The 13758-nt window shown below is 53.3% G+C and overlaps 1 protein-coding gene across 1 annotated transcript in view; it reads right to left on the bottom strand.

Moving 5' to 3' along the window:
- The window catches only part of LOC122172996 (antigen WC1.1-like), a 64371-nt gene that overhangs the window by 36376 nt on the left and 14237 nt on the right, over window positions 1-13758 (bottom strand). The gene's annotated exons all lie outside the window — the stretch shown is intronic.

The raw sequence follows: 13758 nt of genomic DNA, 5'->3' as shown, positions 1-13758 counted from the left end.
AAAGGAGCCAAAGTGTTCCCAAAATATGATCTGTAAACCTGTCAAATCTTCCTAAATATGTAAACAGTTATAAAAATATACTAGGGTTACCATACTTAACAAATAAAAAAAGAGGACCCTCCATGAGGTCCTGGCCCCGCCCATTTCCCACCCCAGCCCCACCCCAACCCCGCCCTAACACCGCCCCCTCCTCCCTCCCACTCCCAGCCACGCGGAAAGGGCTGCCCGAGCGCTACCAGCTTCACAGTTTGCCGGGCAGCCCCCAGACCCTGCGCCCCTGGCTGGCGCTTCCCCAGTGCAGCTGGAGCCCGGGAGGGGAAGCGCCCAGCCGGGGGCGCAGGGTCTGGAGGCTGCCCGGCAAACCGTGAAGCCGGTAGCGCTTGGGCTTCGGGCAGCCCCCTTGCCTCCGGACCCTGCGCCCCCAGCCGGGCACTTCCCCTCCCGGGCTCCGGCGGTGCAGGGTCCGGAGGCATGGGGGCTGCCCAAAGCCCGTAGCGCTCGGCTCTTAAACAGAGCTGAAGAGTCAGGGAGGAGCAGAGCCGCCGCGGCCGGAGGCTCTGCTCCTCCCCTGACTCTTCGGCTCTGTTTAAGAGCCGAGCTGCCCCAGCGCTACCGGCTTTGGGCAGCCCCCGTGCTTCCGGACCCTGCGCCGCTGGAGCCTGGGAGGGGAAGTGCCCGGCCGGCGGCTGGGGTCCGGAGGCAAGGGGGCTGCCTGAAGCCCATAGCGCTCGGGCAGCTCGGCTCTTAAACAGAGCCGAAGAGTCAGGGGAGGAGCAGAGCAGCCACAGGAGGGGAAGTGCCCGGCCGGCATTTTCCCGGACATGTTCGGCTTTTTGGCAATTCCCCCCGGATGGGGGTTTGATTGCCGAAAAGCCGGACATGTCCGGGAAAAACCGGACGTATGGTAACCCTAAATATACATACAGAGGACAGTAGTGACTCCATATTTAAAGATGAGATTAATATTGCACTTAAGACAGGGATTATTAAAGTTATGTATGGTCTGATTCTCACATTAAGACTCCTATACTCTGAGCAGGTGTCACAGAGTCACCGGACAATGCTCTGGAACTATTCCATATGAATCCAGTCAGGACTCTGGGGGAATATTACTCCTCTCTGTGAGCAGACTGTCTCCAGGGCAAGAAGCTTACACAGTTTCGACCTTCCTGGGTCTGACCTCGGAGTATTCAGCATCCCCTTCTCACACAGTGTGCTTCCCACAGCGAGTTCGTACCGTGGGGGGGGGGGGCTCCTGGGGAAACCAGAGGGCCCTGCACCCCAAATCCGCAGTCAGACATGACTCTCAGCCAGCCAGTAAAACAGAAGGTTTATTAGACAACAGGAACACAATCCAAAACAGAACTTGTAGGTACAGGGAACAGGACCCCTCAGTCAGGTTCATGTTGGGGCCGGGAAGGCAAGAGCCCAGTGGCGTAGCCAGGTTCTAACATCAGGGGGAGCGAACACAAAAAAAGGCACCACCCGACATATCAAATTACTAATTACATACTTTTAAATTCGTTATACATATTTATTTGTACTTAAAATAAAAACACAAGAATGATCCAACCACGGAAGGGTTTGCACAGCCGGCATTTCACAGGAGAACTTTAGATTATACTTAGATGTACGTTAGTTTCTAGAAAGTAAATGACAGAATACAGTTGTTTACAGGACCGGCTTTAGGCCGATTCAGCCGATTCGGCTGAATTGGGCCCCGCGCCAAGAGGGCCCCGCGCCGCAGCTCTCCACCCCGCCCCCAGCTCACTTCCCTCTCCTCCCCTCTCCTGAGCGCTCCGCCCCCTGCTGCTCCCCCGCCCCTGCTTCCCGCGAATCAGAGGTTCGCGGGAAGTCTGAAAAGAAGCAGGGGCAGGCAGGCAGCACCAGGTAAGCTGGGGTGGTGGGGGGTGTGAGAAGGGCTCCGGGGAGGCGCGGCGCGGCCCAGTCCAGCCCTGGCCGAGCACCTCCGGCCCCAGCAGCTCCGGACCTGGGGCGCCAGTCCGGCCTGCTTGGTTCGGCTCCGGCCCAGGCCCCGCGGCCTGGTTCGGACCCGGCCTGTGTCCGGCCCCCCAGTTTGGCTCCGGCCCGGCCCCCGCGGCCTGGCTCGGCTCCGGGTCCGGCCCGGCCCCCGCGGCTCGAGCCTGGCCCCGGCTGAGCGGCTCCAGGTCCGGCCCAGCCCCCCCGGCTCAGCTCCAGCCCGGCCCTGGCTAAGTGGCTCCGGGCCAGACCCAAGCACCACGACCCCGGCTGGAGCTCCGGCCGGAGCAGGGCCCGATTCCTGGGGGCTGGGCTTGCGGCAAGCCACGCCTCCAGGAATCGGGCCCCGCTCTTGCTAAAGCCGGCCCTGGTTGTTTATAATTGTCACAGGTTTAAAAAACAATACTGGCCATTTTTTCCAGTTACTAATTTCATTTTAAAATCAATCAATGAAATGCACTTTATTTATAATAGATCGTAATACTAAAGTCACCAAAAAGGCATGACAAATACAAGTTTTATGAGAATTGGTGAGCAAAGATCTCATAGCTCTTCGGGGTTGGACAAAGCAGTAATTTCCCTCAAAGTAGCTTTATTCATGGTTTTTTTTTTTTTAAACAAAAGACATCTCTACGACAGAGGTTGGCAGTCTAACATTTTTGAAACACTGAGTACTGAAAATTAGGGTTTTTAACCAATTTAAGCTGTACACACACACACACACACACACACAAAACCAACAACAAAAAACAAACCTCTTCCTGCTTTCCTATCACCAGTTCTGTTACTACAGGAATGAAATCTAGACATCCTGTAAAACAGCTAGTTCAACATTGTTCTTCAAACCTCAGATCAGTGAAATGCAGCTTTGCATTTGAGATACTATATGACTGCCTGCATCTACACTGACATCAGGAGAGAAGAAGAGGACAAGACTGTCACTATGATTTAAAAAAAAAAAAAGGCGAGACACACCCACCCACTATCAGTGCAACAAGAAGGGAGAACAGTAGCTGGGGCCAAGAGAGAAGATGCAAAGAAATCCTCCTGTATCCACAACTGACATCTGAAAAGCATCAGTCAGTCTGCAGATCAAAGAAAGAAAGAGCAGCCAGTATTCAGACAGATAGGATCCTTATGACCTATATAGGAGAAGTCACTTTCTAAGGCCTTGGCTACACTTGTGAGTTACAGAACTGTAAAGGCTCCCCCAGCGCTGTAACTCACTCCCCGTCCACACTGGCAAGGCATTTGCAGCGCTGTATCTCCGTGGTTGCAGCGCTGCATGTACTCCACCTCTCCGAGAGGAATAGCGAGTATTGCACTGCAGCTGCAGCGCTGCGGCGCCAGTGTGGCCGCCCAATGCGCTGTGAATGGCCTCCAGAATTCTTCAGCAGTATCCCACAATGCCTGTTCTAGCCAGTCTGGTCATCAGTTCAAACTCTACTGCCCTGGCCTCAGGTAACCAACCATGTGACCGACCCTTTACATTCCCCGGGAATTTTAAAAATCCCCTTCCTGTTTGCTCAGCCCGGCGTGGCGTGGACTGCTATCAGCGAATCTTTTCAGGTGACCAAGCCTCCACGTGCCAAGCGAGCCCCAGCATGGAGGTTGCTGGACCTCATCAGTGTTTGGGGGAGGAAGCTGTACAGCTGCCGTACAGCTGCGCTCCAGCCGTAGGAATTACGATTCCTTCGGGAAGGTATCAAAGGACATGATGGAAAGGGGCCATGACCGGGACGCCCTGCAGTGCAGGATTAAAGTGAAGGAGCTGCGGAGTGCCTACTGCAAAGCCCGCGATGCAAACGGCCACTCGGGTGCTCCCCCCGCGACCTGCCGATTCTACAAAGAGCTGGATGCGATACTTGGGATTAACCCCACTCTGAGCACCACCATGGACACTTCAGAGCCGGTGGGGTGGGGGGGAAGGAGGAGGAGGAGGAAAACAGGAGTGATGGTGGTGGGCCAGATGGAGACACCCCAGAATCCCTGGAGCTATGCAGCCAGGAGCTCTTCTAGAGCCAGGAGGAAGGTAGCCAGTCGCAGCGGACGGTACTTGGTGGAGGACAAACAGAAGAGCAGGTTCCCGGTAAGCGTTTTTTTTTTTTTCAGGTAGGAATTTTTTCAGTGCGGGCTCTTTCAGAGAGGAGGGTTAGGCATGCATGCCTAGATGCAGAATAGTGCGTTGATGTGGTTTATCACATCGCGGTAATCGGCCTCGGTAATCTCCTCGAATGTCTCATCCAGAACGTGTGCAATGCGCTTGCACAGGTTTATGGGGAGAGCCACCGTGGTCCTTGTCCCAGCCAGGCTAACATGTCCGCACCACTGTGCCGCGAGGGGTGGGGGGACCATTGCTGCAAACAGGCAAGCTGCATATGGGCCAGGGCGGAAGCCGCTTTGCAGTAGAAGACCCTCCCTTGCTTCCCAGGTCACCCTCAGCAGCGAGATATTGTCCAGGACGAACTCCTGTGGAAAATGTTGGGACAGTGTTCAGCGTAGGTGCCCCCTGAAGCTGTTGGCTCTCCCCAAGGCACAGAAACCCAGAGGACAGTGCAGCCCTGAAACAATCAGTCCCCCTTACTCACCATTTTGAGGCTCCCGTGGGATATGTGTGCTCTGTTTCAGACGGGAAAATTATGCTATTGTGTAGACCCTGTGTGTTTTCTACTCCTTAAGTGTGGGGGAAATCATTACTCTGTCTGGTATAAACAATGCTGCCTCTGTTAAATGTTGCATTTTGCCTATACAGCTGCATCAACCTTGAGACCACAGCCATCCCTCTTATTGCCTGCTCAGAGACTGCAAAGACTCAGGAAGAGACCGCGAAAAAGCAAAGAAGATATGCTGCAAGAACTGATGCAGCAATCTATTAAAGAGAATGAGAAAGCACAGAACTGGAGGGAGAGAGAAAGCAGGATCCGCCAGGAAAACACAGCGCACCAGCGGCAAAGCACCGCGCACCGGCAGCAAAGCACTGATAGGCTCATAAGCATCCTGGAGCGCCAAGCAGATGCTATCCAGGAGCTGGTAGCCATGCAGAAAGAGGAGCAGTACCGCAAACACCCCCCCCACAGCTCTTGTCCAAAAACTCTTTCCATTGTGCCCTACTGTCACCTCCAACCCACTTTCCCCAACTTCCGTGTTCTTCACGCCACCCGCTGCCTCCAACACCAGTATCTTCACCACCCAGCCCTGAAGACCACGACCCTTACCCTCTGCACTCAACTTCCATCACCATGCAGTATAGCTGTCCTGAAGTGTAGCACCCACTGCACAGCACACCAGACAGGACATATGCGTATCTGTGATTGTACTGTTCCCCACTCCACCCCCTTGTTTCTTTTCAAGAAATAATTTTTTTTCTTTTCAATAAATGGATTCTTTGGCTTTGAAAACATTCTTTATTATTGCATAAAGTAAAAGACTCCTTAGCCCAGGAAATAAACAGGCACTGCAAGTCTGCTTGTCTGCTTAGCAGACACTGATTCATAAAGATTGGAACTACTGCACTTCACTCCCGTGCAGGGCACCAGATATCACTGCTGGTTTTCAGCCTCAGATTGCTCCCTCAAGGCATCCCTAATCCTTGCAGCTCCGCGCTGGGCCCCTGTAATAGCCCTGCTCTCTGGCTGTGCAAATTCAGCCTCCAGGTGTTGAACCTCGGAGGTCCATGCCTGAGTGAAGCTTTCACCCTTCCCTTCACAAATATTATGGATGGCACAGCACGCGGATATAATCGCGGGGATGCTGTTTTCGGCCAAGTTCAGCTTCCCATACAGAGATCACCAGCGGCCCTTTAAATGGCCAAAGGCACACTCCACAGTCATTCGGCACCAGCTCAGCCTGTAGTTGAACTGTTCCTTGCTGCTGTCAAGGCTCCCTGTCTAGGGTTTCATGAGCCACGGCATTAACGGGTAAGCGGGATCTCCAAGGATCACAATGGGCATTTCAACTTCCCCTACCGTGATCTTCCGCTCTGGGAAAAAAGTCCCGGCCTGCATCTTCCTGAACAGCCAAGTGTTCCAAAAGATGCGGGCGTCATGCACCTTTCCGGGCCAGCCTGTGTTAATGTCAATGAAATGCCCACGGTGATCCACAAGCGCCTGGAGAACCATAGAGAAATACCCCTTCCGATTAACATACTCGGATCCTAGGTGGGGTGGTGCCAGAATAGGAATGCGCGTCCCATCTATCTCCCCTCCACAGTTAGGGAACCCCATTTGTGTAAAGCCATCCACTATTTCCTGCACGTTACCCAGAGTCACGGTTCTGCTGAGTAGGATGCGATTAATGGCCTTGCAAACTTGCAACAACATGATTCCAACTGTCGACTTTCCCACTCCAAACTGGTTTGCGACCGACTGGTAGCTGTCTGGAGTTGCCAGCTTCCAGATTGCAATAGCCACCCGCTTCTCCACTGGCAGGGCAGCTCTCAATCTCGTGTCCTTGCACTGCAGGGTGGGGGCAAGCTCCTCACACAATCCCATGAAAGTGGCTTTTCTCATCCGAAAGTTCTGCAGCCACTGCTCGTCATCCCAGACTTCCATGAAGATGTGATCCCACCACTCAGTGCTTGTTTCCTGAGCCCAAAAGCAGCGTTCCATGGTGCTGAGCATGTCCGTGAATGCCACAAGCAATTTTGTGTCGTACGCGTTACGCGGCTCGATAGCATCATCGGACACCTCACCCTCACTCTCACTGTCACTTTGGATCTTAAGGAATAGTTCTTCAAACGTGACGTGCTGGCGAGACTCATCAGCATACTCCTCAGCAGTTCGGACTCTATTTCCCGCAGACAGATCGCGCTGCACAGAAACCATTGAAAGATGGCGCCAAAGGTGGACGGAAACAAAGGGATTTCTGGATTGTGAAGCGATGCATCACGGGGCATTGGGACAGGACCCAGAATTCCCCGCACCCACGCCCCCTTCCCACAACCCACGGCGCCAGAATGGAAAAAGGTGCTCTGTGGGATAGCTGCCCATTATGCACTGCTCCCAATAGCACTGCAATTGCCGCAAATGTGGCCACGACAGTGCGCTGGGCAGCTGTCAGTGTGGACAGACTGCAGCGCTTTCCCTACTCAGCTGCACGAAGTCAGGTTTAACTCACAGCGCTGTACATCTGCAAGTGTAGCCAAGGCCTAAGTAAACTGTAGCTCCATTCGATTCAGTGGGGATATTTACGTGCATCTCTGGTGGACTGGGGCCCAAAATGCTCCCACCAACTGGAGAAATGGAGGGTTTCTCTGTGGTGCACCCATGGGTCCTGTGGTATCCTATTGAATTTACAGTCATCTTCTGGATGCCTAGCACTGCCGGGCTCTTTGTAAAGGTGACTCATGGCCCAGCCCTGTCTTCGCCCATCTTTCCTATAACCCAGTCCAAAGAGCAGCTTGGCAGCCTTCCCCATAGCCTCTGTGGACTTTGCTACTTCTACACACGACTGTCTTAAACCTTTTTTTTTTGTTAATAAAAGGATTAATCTGAAGTGTTCTGTTCCTCTCCTTCTGTTGTAAGCAGCCTGCATAGCTGTGCCTGCTCTCCCCTGCCCTTTGGTTTCAGTATTATGCGCACTTTTACTGTATTGGAGGGGTTTGTTTTCTTTCATGTGCCACAGTTGGAAAAATGGGGTTTATTTTATGTTGTACAAAATAAAAATCTATATCTGTTCCTTCTCCTGGTGTGTGTGTACCTTAGACCTCTGGTGTTGTATGGTATTTCATCTAGAAATGAGCAGTAGCTGGAAGTCACTACGGTCTAATGTGAAAAGATGGTCAGATTGGCCAAAGCTCTGATTTCATGCTAGCCTCCTCTGGTCCATCTGCTGGGTAGGGCCTGAGAACCCTGCCTTACCATACTCAGGGGCGGCTCTATGTTTTTTGCCACCCCAAGCACGACAGTAAGGTGGGCTTCGGCGGCATCCCTGCGGGCGGTCTGCGGTCACACCGATTCGGCAGCGTTTCTGCGGGTGGTTTGCCGGTCCCGCGGCTTCAGCGTACTTGCCGCCGAATTGCCGCTGAAACCACGGGACCAGCAGACCTCCAGCAGGCACACCACCGAAGGCCGCCTGACTGCCGCCCTCACAGCAACCAACATGCCGCCCCTCCCGCCCCCCCGCGGCTTGCCGCCCCAGGCACAGGCTTGCTGCGCTAGTGCCTGGAGCCGCCCCTGACCATACTCCATGCAAAGTGTTACATACATTAATTGCTACCCAAAATACAGTCTCACAAGTTCTTGTCGCACTCACCTAAACCATCGTGTCATAATGCTGGCTAGGTTGGCCATTCCAATTCTCATAATAAACATACGCTACTTCAACAATGCAGAGTAGGAGGAAATACTTCTACGGCTCTGTTCTAATTTATTTTGGGATTAGATTCCTTTTGAAATGATTACTGCACATTTAATGAATAACATAAATTCAACAGTTTTCATTCGATAGTCTGGTTTCTTTTTATAAGGCAAAGTGGGCGGATAACATTTTCCATAACACAAATGCTCTTCAGACTGGAAATAACTTTCCATAAGACCCAGGGAATTATTCCTGGCCAATTTCTAATTTCTCTCTTGCACAATCCCTTATGCATTTTCAGGCTTTGTCTGTTCTAGGAAATGTTAGCAAAAAACTCCCCACAGTCGCTATCCCGGGTCTAACTGTACGGAAATTCGATTTCTCTGCATTGGCTGGGGATTGACCCCTGGCTCCAGGGTAGGAGATACTAATTCTCCCACTCATGAGACTTGGCTTGGATTTCCCTGGCCTGGGAGCACAGAGCACTAGCCACATGGCTGGAGGGCAGCCTGTATTTTCAGCAGGTGGCTGCAAATCCGTTTTTAGAAGGTGCCTCAAGGGTGAGGGCACTGGAGATCGGGCCCTCTGCTGAGCCCAGGGTTGCCAGCTCTCGCTATGTCTCAGGGAGGGACAGGATTTCAGGCCAGGTGGGAGCTGGGCTGGCGATTACCAAGAATCTCCACCCCTGCCGGGGAAGAACCCCCCTCTGGCTGGCTGCCTTCCCTTTGCCCTGCCTCATGGGACAGGGCAGCCATTCAGGGCTCCTGCAGGAGGCAGACAGGGCTCCCCTCTGGAGCCGGCAGTTTTCTCACAGCCCAGCAGCTCATCCTGCCTCCTGTCCTGCAGCACCTGCCCTGTTTTCCCCGGTCCTCTCGGCAGGGGAGGGCAGCCCGGCCAAGTTTGAATGAGTGGCAATGAGAGAGAGAAATATATGCCTAGCTCATGTCAGTGAGACTGCAAATAAGCTGTGGAAAGGCTGGGGGGCTGTGCTGCCACCCCTTCCCCTTCCGGCAGAGCCCACCCCTGCCTGGACAGGGTGCGCCAAGCGGGGTTCGGCTTAGCGAGCCGGGCAGCTGGGGGCGGGCGGGAGACGGAGCAAATCATTGACAATCTGACTAAGCGTGTCAACCAACGGCAGAAAAATCCCCCTTCTCCAGCAGGGTACTGCTCTGCTGGGGCTGGTCTGCCACGCCGCAGCCTGCTGCACCCCAGCCTCAAGTGCAGCTGCAAGCCAGGCGGGTTAAACCCCGTTATCCTTGCACGCAGGGATTGCACAGGTGCTCTCTCGAGCCGAACAGGGCTGGCTGCATGCAGCTCAGTGCAAGGGAGGAGGATGGTGCCTGCTGGGCATTCGGGCTTTCCGTGCAATGCCCAGGCGGGACCCATGCATGGCAGCTGCTGGGAAGGGGGGCAGGCAGGGGTGGGCAGTAATGGATGAAAGGAAAGGACAGAGCCTGGAGAGCTGCTGCCAGAGGCACGATGCCAGCTGAGCCCGGGCTGTGCAGAGGGGCTGCCTGACACTGCACTGCACCGGCGGATCTCCGTGCTGCACAGCACCGGGGGGAGAAGAGGGGGGAGGAGGCGTGGGGGGCGGAGAAGCAGCAGCCAGAGCGGTGGAGGGGATGGGAGCCTCCTCCTCCTCATTCCCGGGGAGCCAGGCAACAGCCGACGCTGCCTGCAGCCCCGGAGGGAGCGAGCGAGCAGAGCTGGGGATGTGGGAGGGCAGCGCAGAGCCGAGAGCCAGCCGGCGGCTGCATGCAAAACCCGTCTCCAGACTTCAAGTCCATAGCCCAATGCTGGCTGCCTGGAAAGGCGTCGCTTTTGGAAAATGTGCTGAGGGGAAGCGGCTGCTTCCCCTGCACCCCCCTAGCTACGCTACTGCCAGAGCCCCATCTGGGCCTCCCTCCATTTCCCCAGCCAGCTCCAAACTGAAACTCTCCAGCCCCTCCTCCAGCCTTTGCCTCTTTCCCGGGCCAGGAGGTCACCTGATCTCTTTGTTCTCCAACACCTTCAGTTGGCACATTTGCAGGAGAGGGGCCCACGCCATCTGTTTCCAGGAGACAGGGCGTCGGCCATTCTCTGTGCAGACAGCATCACACTGGCCCTTTAGGGCTCTGCCAGGGCCGGCTCCGGGCACCAGCTGAGCAAGCTGGTGCTTGGGGCGGCAGATTGTTGGAGGCGGCATTCTGCCCAATCCTAGGGCGGCACGGCCACCTTTTTTTTGTTTTTTGTTTTTTTTGTTTGTTCTTGTTCCGCTCCGGCCGCCCTGTAGGGGGCGGCGGCACGGAGAACCAGAGTGCCCTGCAGGGCAGTCCTCTTCCTTCCCTCCCCGCCGACCGGAGTGGAGCCCTCGCGGCAGGAGGCAGCGCAGCGTGAGGCCGCGTGGCAGTGCCCCTGCTGTAGCCCTGGCCGCCCCCTTCTCTCTCTCTCCCACCCGCTCCCTCCCCCTCTCCCCCAGCCGGTCCCCCTGCACCCGCGCTCTAGCCACGCCGCAGGTTTTTGGGGGTTTTTTTGCTTGGGGTGGCCAAAAAGCCAGAGCTGGCCCTGGGCTCTGCATCAATCACACCCCCATATCCCACCACCTAGATACTTAAGAAATGCAGAGGGAAAATTGAGGCACTCACACAGTATTCAGAGAAAACATTAAGAATATTCCCACTTCGTCACAGCAGGTGTAAATGAACCCTGTAGTTAGTAAGAAGTGGAAGGAGGAAGTACAAATACTAACTGTGAACACCAACGGCCCAGAGAAAGAGTGAGGATAGCTCTGTTTCTTGTGATCTGCTGCTATTTTTCCTGTGCTGAAGTAGAGTAAGAATATTTATACTGTATTATCACAGTGTTTTGCACTTTCAGAGTGTCAGTGTGACCCACACTCCTTGTACTGCAGCATTTGACTTTATTTCTCTGACAGGAAGCGAAAGATGCAGTGGGAAGGGGACATAGATTTTAACTGGATACTCTGGGCCTCTGTTACATTATGGGCAACCCAGCTGGCAGGTCACACCCTAGTCACCCTCTGAGGGCAGAGCTAGAGTGCGGGGGGGGGGGAGGAGGTTATAAATACAGGAGTTAAAGGGCTTTTATACACTTGAAAGGCTACAACGGCACAGCTGCAGCGCTGCAGCTGCACCTCTGTAGCCCTTTAGTGTAGACCCTACCTATGCCGACCGGAGGGGTTCTCCCTTTGCTTAAGTTGATCCACCTACCCGAGAGGGGTAGCTAGCTTGACAGAAGAATTGAAAACAGCCCTGTGGACTCGGTGGCTGATAGATGCAGCACTGAGAGATGTGTCTGCTGTGAGGGCTGGTCCCAACCCCGTACCACCGTGGATACAGGGCAGTGCTATGCCAGCTTTATTTTCTAGGGCAGCCCTCCATTGGGATAATGTTTGGTGCACCATGGTGTGTTCTATGGACCTATAGAGAGAGTTGGGGGCAGTATTTGTTACTGTGGAGACCAGAGAGCCTATGGAATTTACATTTAGCAATCAGCTGACTGCTCTAAACTGGGATTCTGTCTCAGTTAAAGAGAGAGAATGGGGCAGCACTTAGTGAGGTGAGGATTTGTGAATTCTTGCCTGACTTAGCTGAGTTTATGGGAAGAAGACTGTGCTCTATGGAGTGAGAGCCTTACAGAGATCCAGGGAACAGATATTGTAGAGGCTGCTTCCAATCCTGGTACCACTTTGAATACAGGCTACAGATTTCTGTTTCACCAGCAGCTGAGAGACCCAGTCAACTCTTAACCCAAGCCTAGGGCAGGAGCACTGCTAGCTGCCGAGATCCCCAGGCTGTTTCGTTGCTCACCGAGTTCCAAAGTGTTTGAAACAACTGAGGTACTGCCATTTCTCAAGCTCTGAAGACACACTACATGTTACAACCAGACTGCAAAGACTGAGAAATCATCTCTAAGAGAAGATCAGTGGGGAATGTGTTTTGATGTGTGTGCTGAAGTATAGAACATGGTAAGTTGTAACAGAAACAAAAGGGGGACATGCTCTATAAGGAGAAGCCATAGATTTACTGATTAATTTTTTTAAATGTTATTCATAGTCATTACAATGTTTTCTCTGTGCATTAAATGTTTGTTTTATTAAGGCCATGTCTACACTCTGGGCGCTATGGTGACACAGAACACCACTGCAGCTACGCTGCTGTAGTGTAGATGTTTCTGGCTTTGATTACACTGGCGCTTTACAGCGCTGTACTCGCTGCGCTCAGGGTGGTGAAAAAACACCCCCCTGAGCGCAGTGAGTACAGCGCTGTAAAGCGCCAGTGTAATCAGAGCGTGCAGCGCTGCACGCTTGCTTGCAGTGCTGCAAGCTACTCCCCTCGGAGAGGTGGAGTACATACAGCACTGCGAGAGCTCTCTCGCAGTGCTGGCGGTGCGACTACCCTTGCACTTTGCGGCAGCGCTGTGAAGTCCCGAGTGTAGCCAAGCCCTCCTTCAGTGACAGAAGCGGGTTGACTATTGCTGTAGGTAATTCACCTTTCCGAGTGGTGGTAGCTAGATCAATGGAAGAATTCTTCTATTGTTGTCTACGCTGGGGGTGAGGTTGGCATAGTTATGTCACTCAGGGATGTGAATCCTATTGATCTCATTGATGAAGGCTCCTAAATGCCTAAATCCTTACTGAAAATGAAACGTAGGCTCTTAAACCAGTTAGTCACTCCCATGCTGAATGGAGCAACAGTGAAACAGCTGAAAAACCTGGCCTAAGCCACTATGGATAGCCATCAGATAACTTGCCATCTCTCAGCTATGGCAGTTCTCTGGTGTGGCATGGGGAAGCCTTTGAAGATCTTTGGAGAAGCCTGCAGGAAAAAGGACCCTGCAGTATTTGTGTTGCATTGTAGAGGAGGATCTTCATCAAAGCAACAGCTGCTCTCACTAAGCGCAGGATCTTTGTGAAAGTTCCCAGCTGGCTCAGGAGCCAAGATCTGGTACCAGCTGAACACTTTCCTGAAAACTGGGATCTTTCGCAAAGCAATGACTATTTCTATGAAGAGTTGTGGGGTATTAATGATCTACAAACATACACACACACACTGAGCAAACTGCAGGTGAGGGCTGCAGCCCACCAGCACACAACCCAGGATGAGCAACGGGGGAAGAATTTTGGCCAGGAACACCAGGGCAAACACCTACTTTTCCAGAGTGAAATGGGATTGTAATGGCCCCACAGCTTGGATGAGATCTCTGCGTATAGGTTGCTTCTGCAACACCAGCTTCAATCTGATGAAGGGCTGAGTCAGCCGTGCTGGGACTGAGGGAATCTGTGAATCAGAAACCCCAGGTTTATAGCACAGAGCCATTCTCTCCGGTTAACTCTGTCATAGTGCTAGGATCCACCTTGCCACCCCTCTCTGCACCCGGAGGAGTCTCTGATCTGGGGAACTTAAACAAAGAGCAACATACCGACACCCCTACTTACCTTGAGTACTGTAGTCAATGGGACTACTCGTGAAGATCTTAATC

Source organism: Chrysemys picta, chromosome 1 (assembly GCF_011386835.1).
Source record: "Chrysemys picta bellii isolate R12L10 chromosome 1, ASM1138683v2, whole genome shotgun sequence".
NCBI lineage: Eukaryota > Metazoa > Chordata > Testudines > Emydidae > Chrysemys > Chrysemys picta.
Note: the sequence above shows the minus strand (reverse complement) of the source record. Positions and strands in the feature narration are given on the sequence as shown.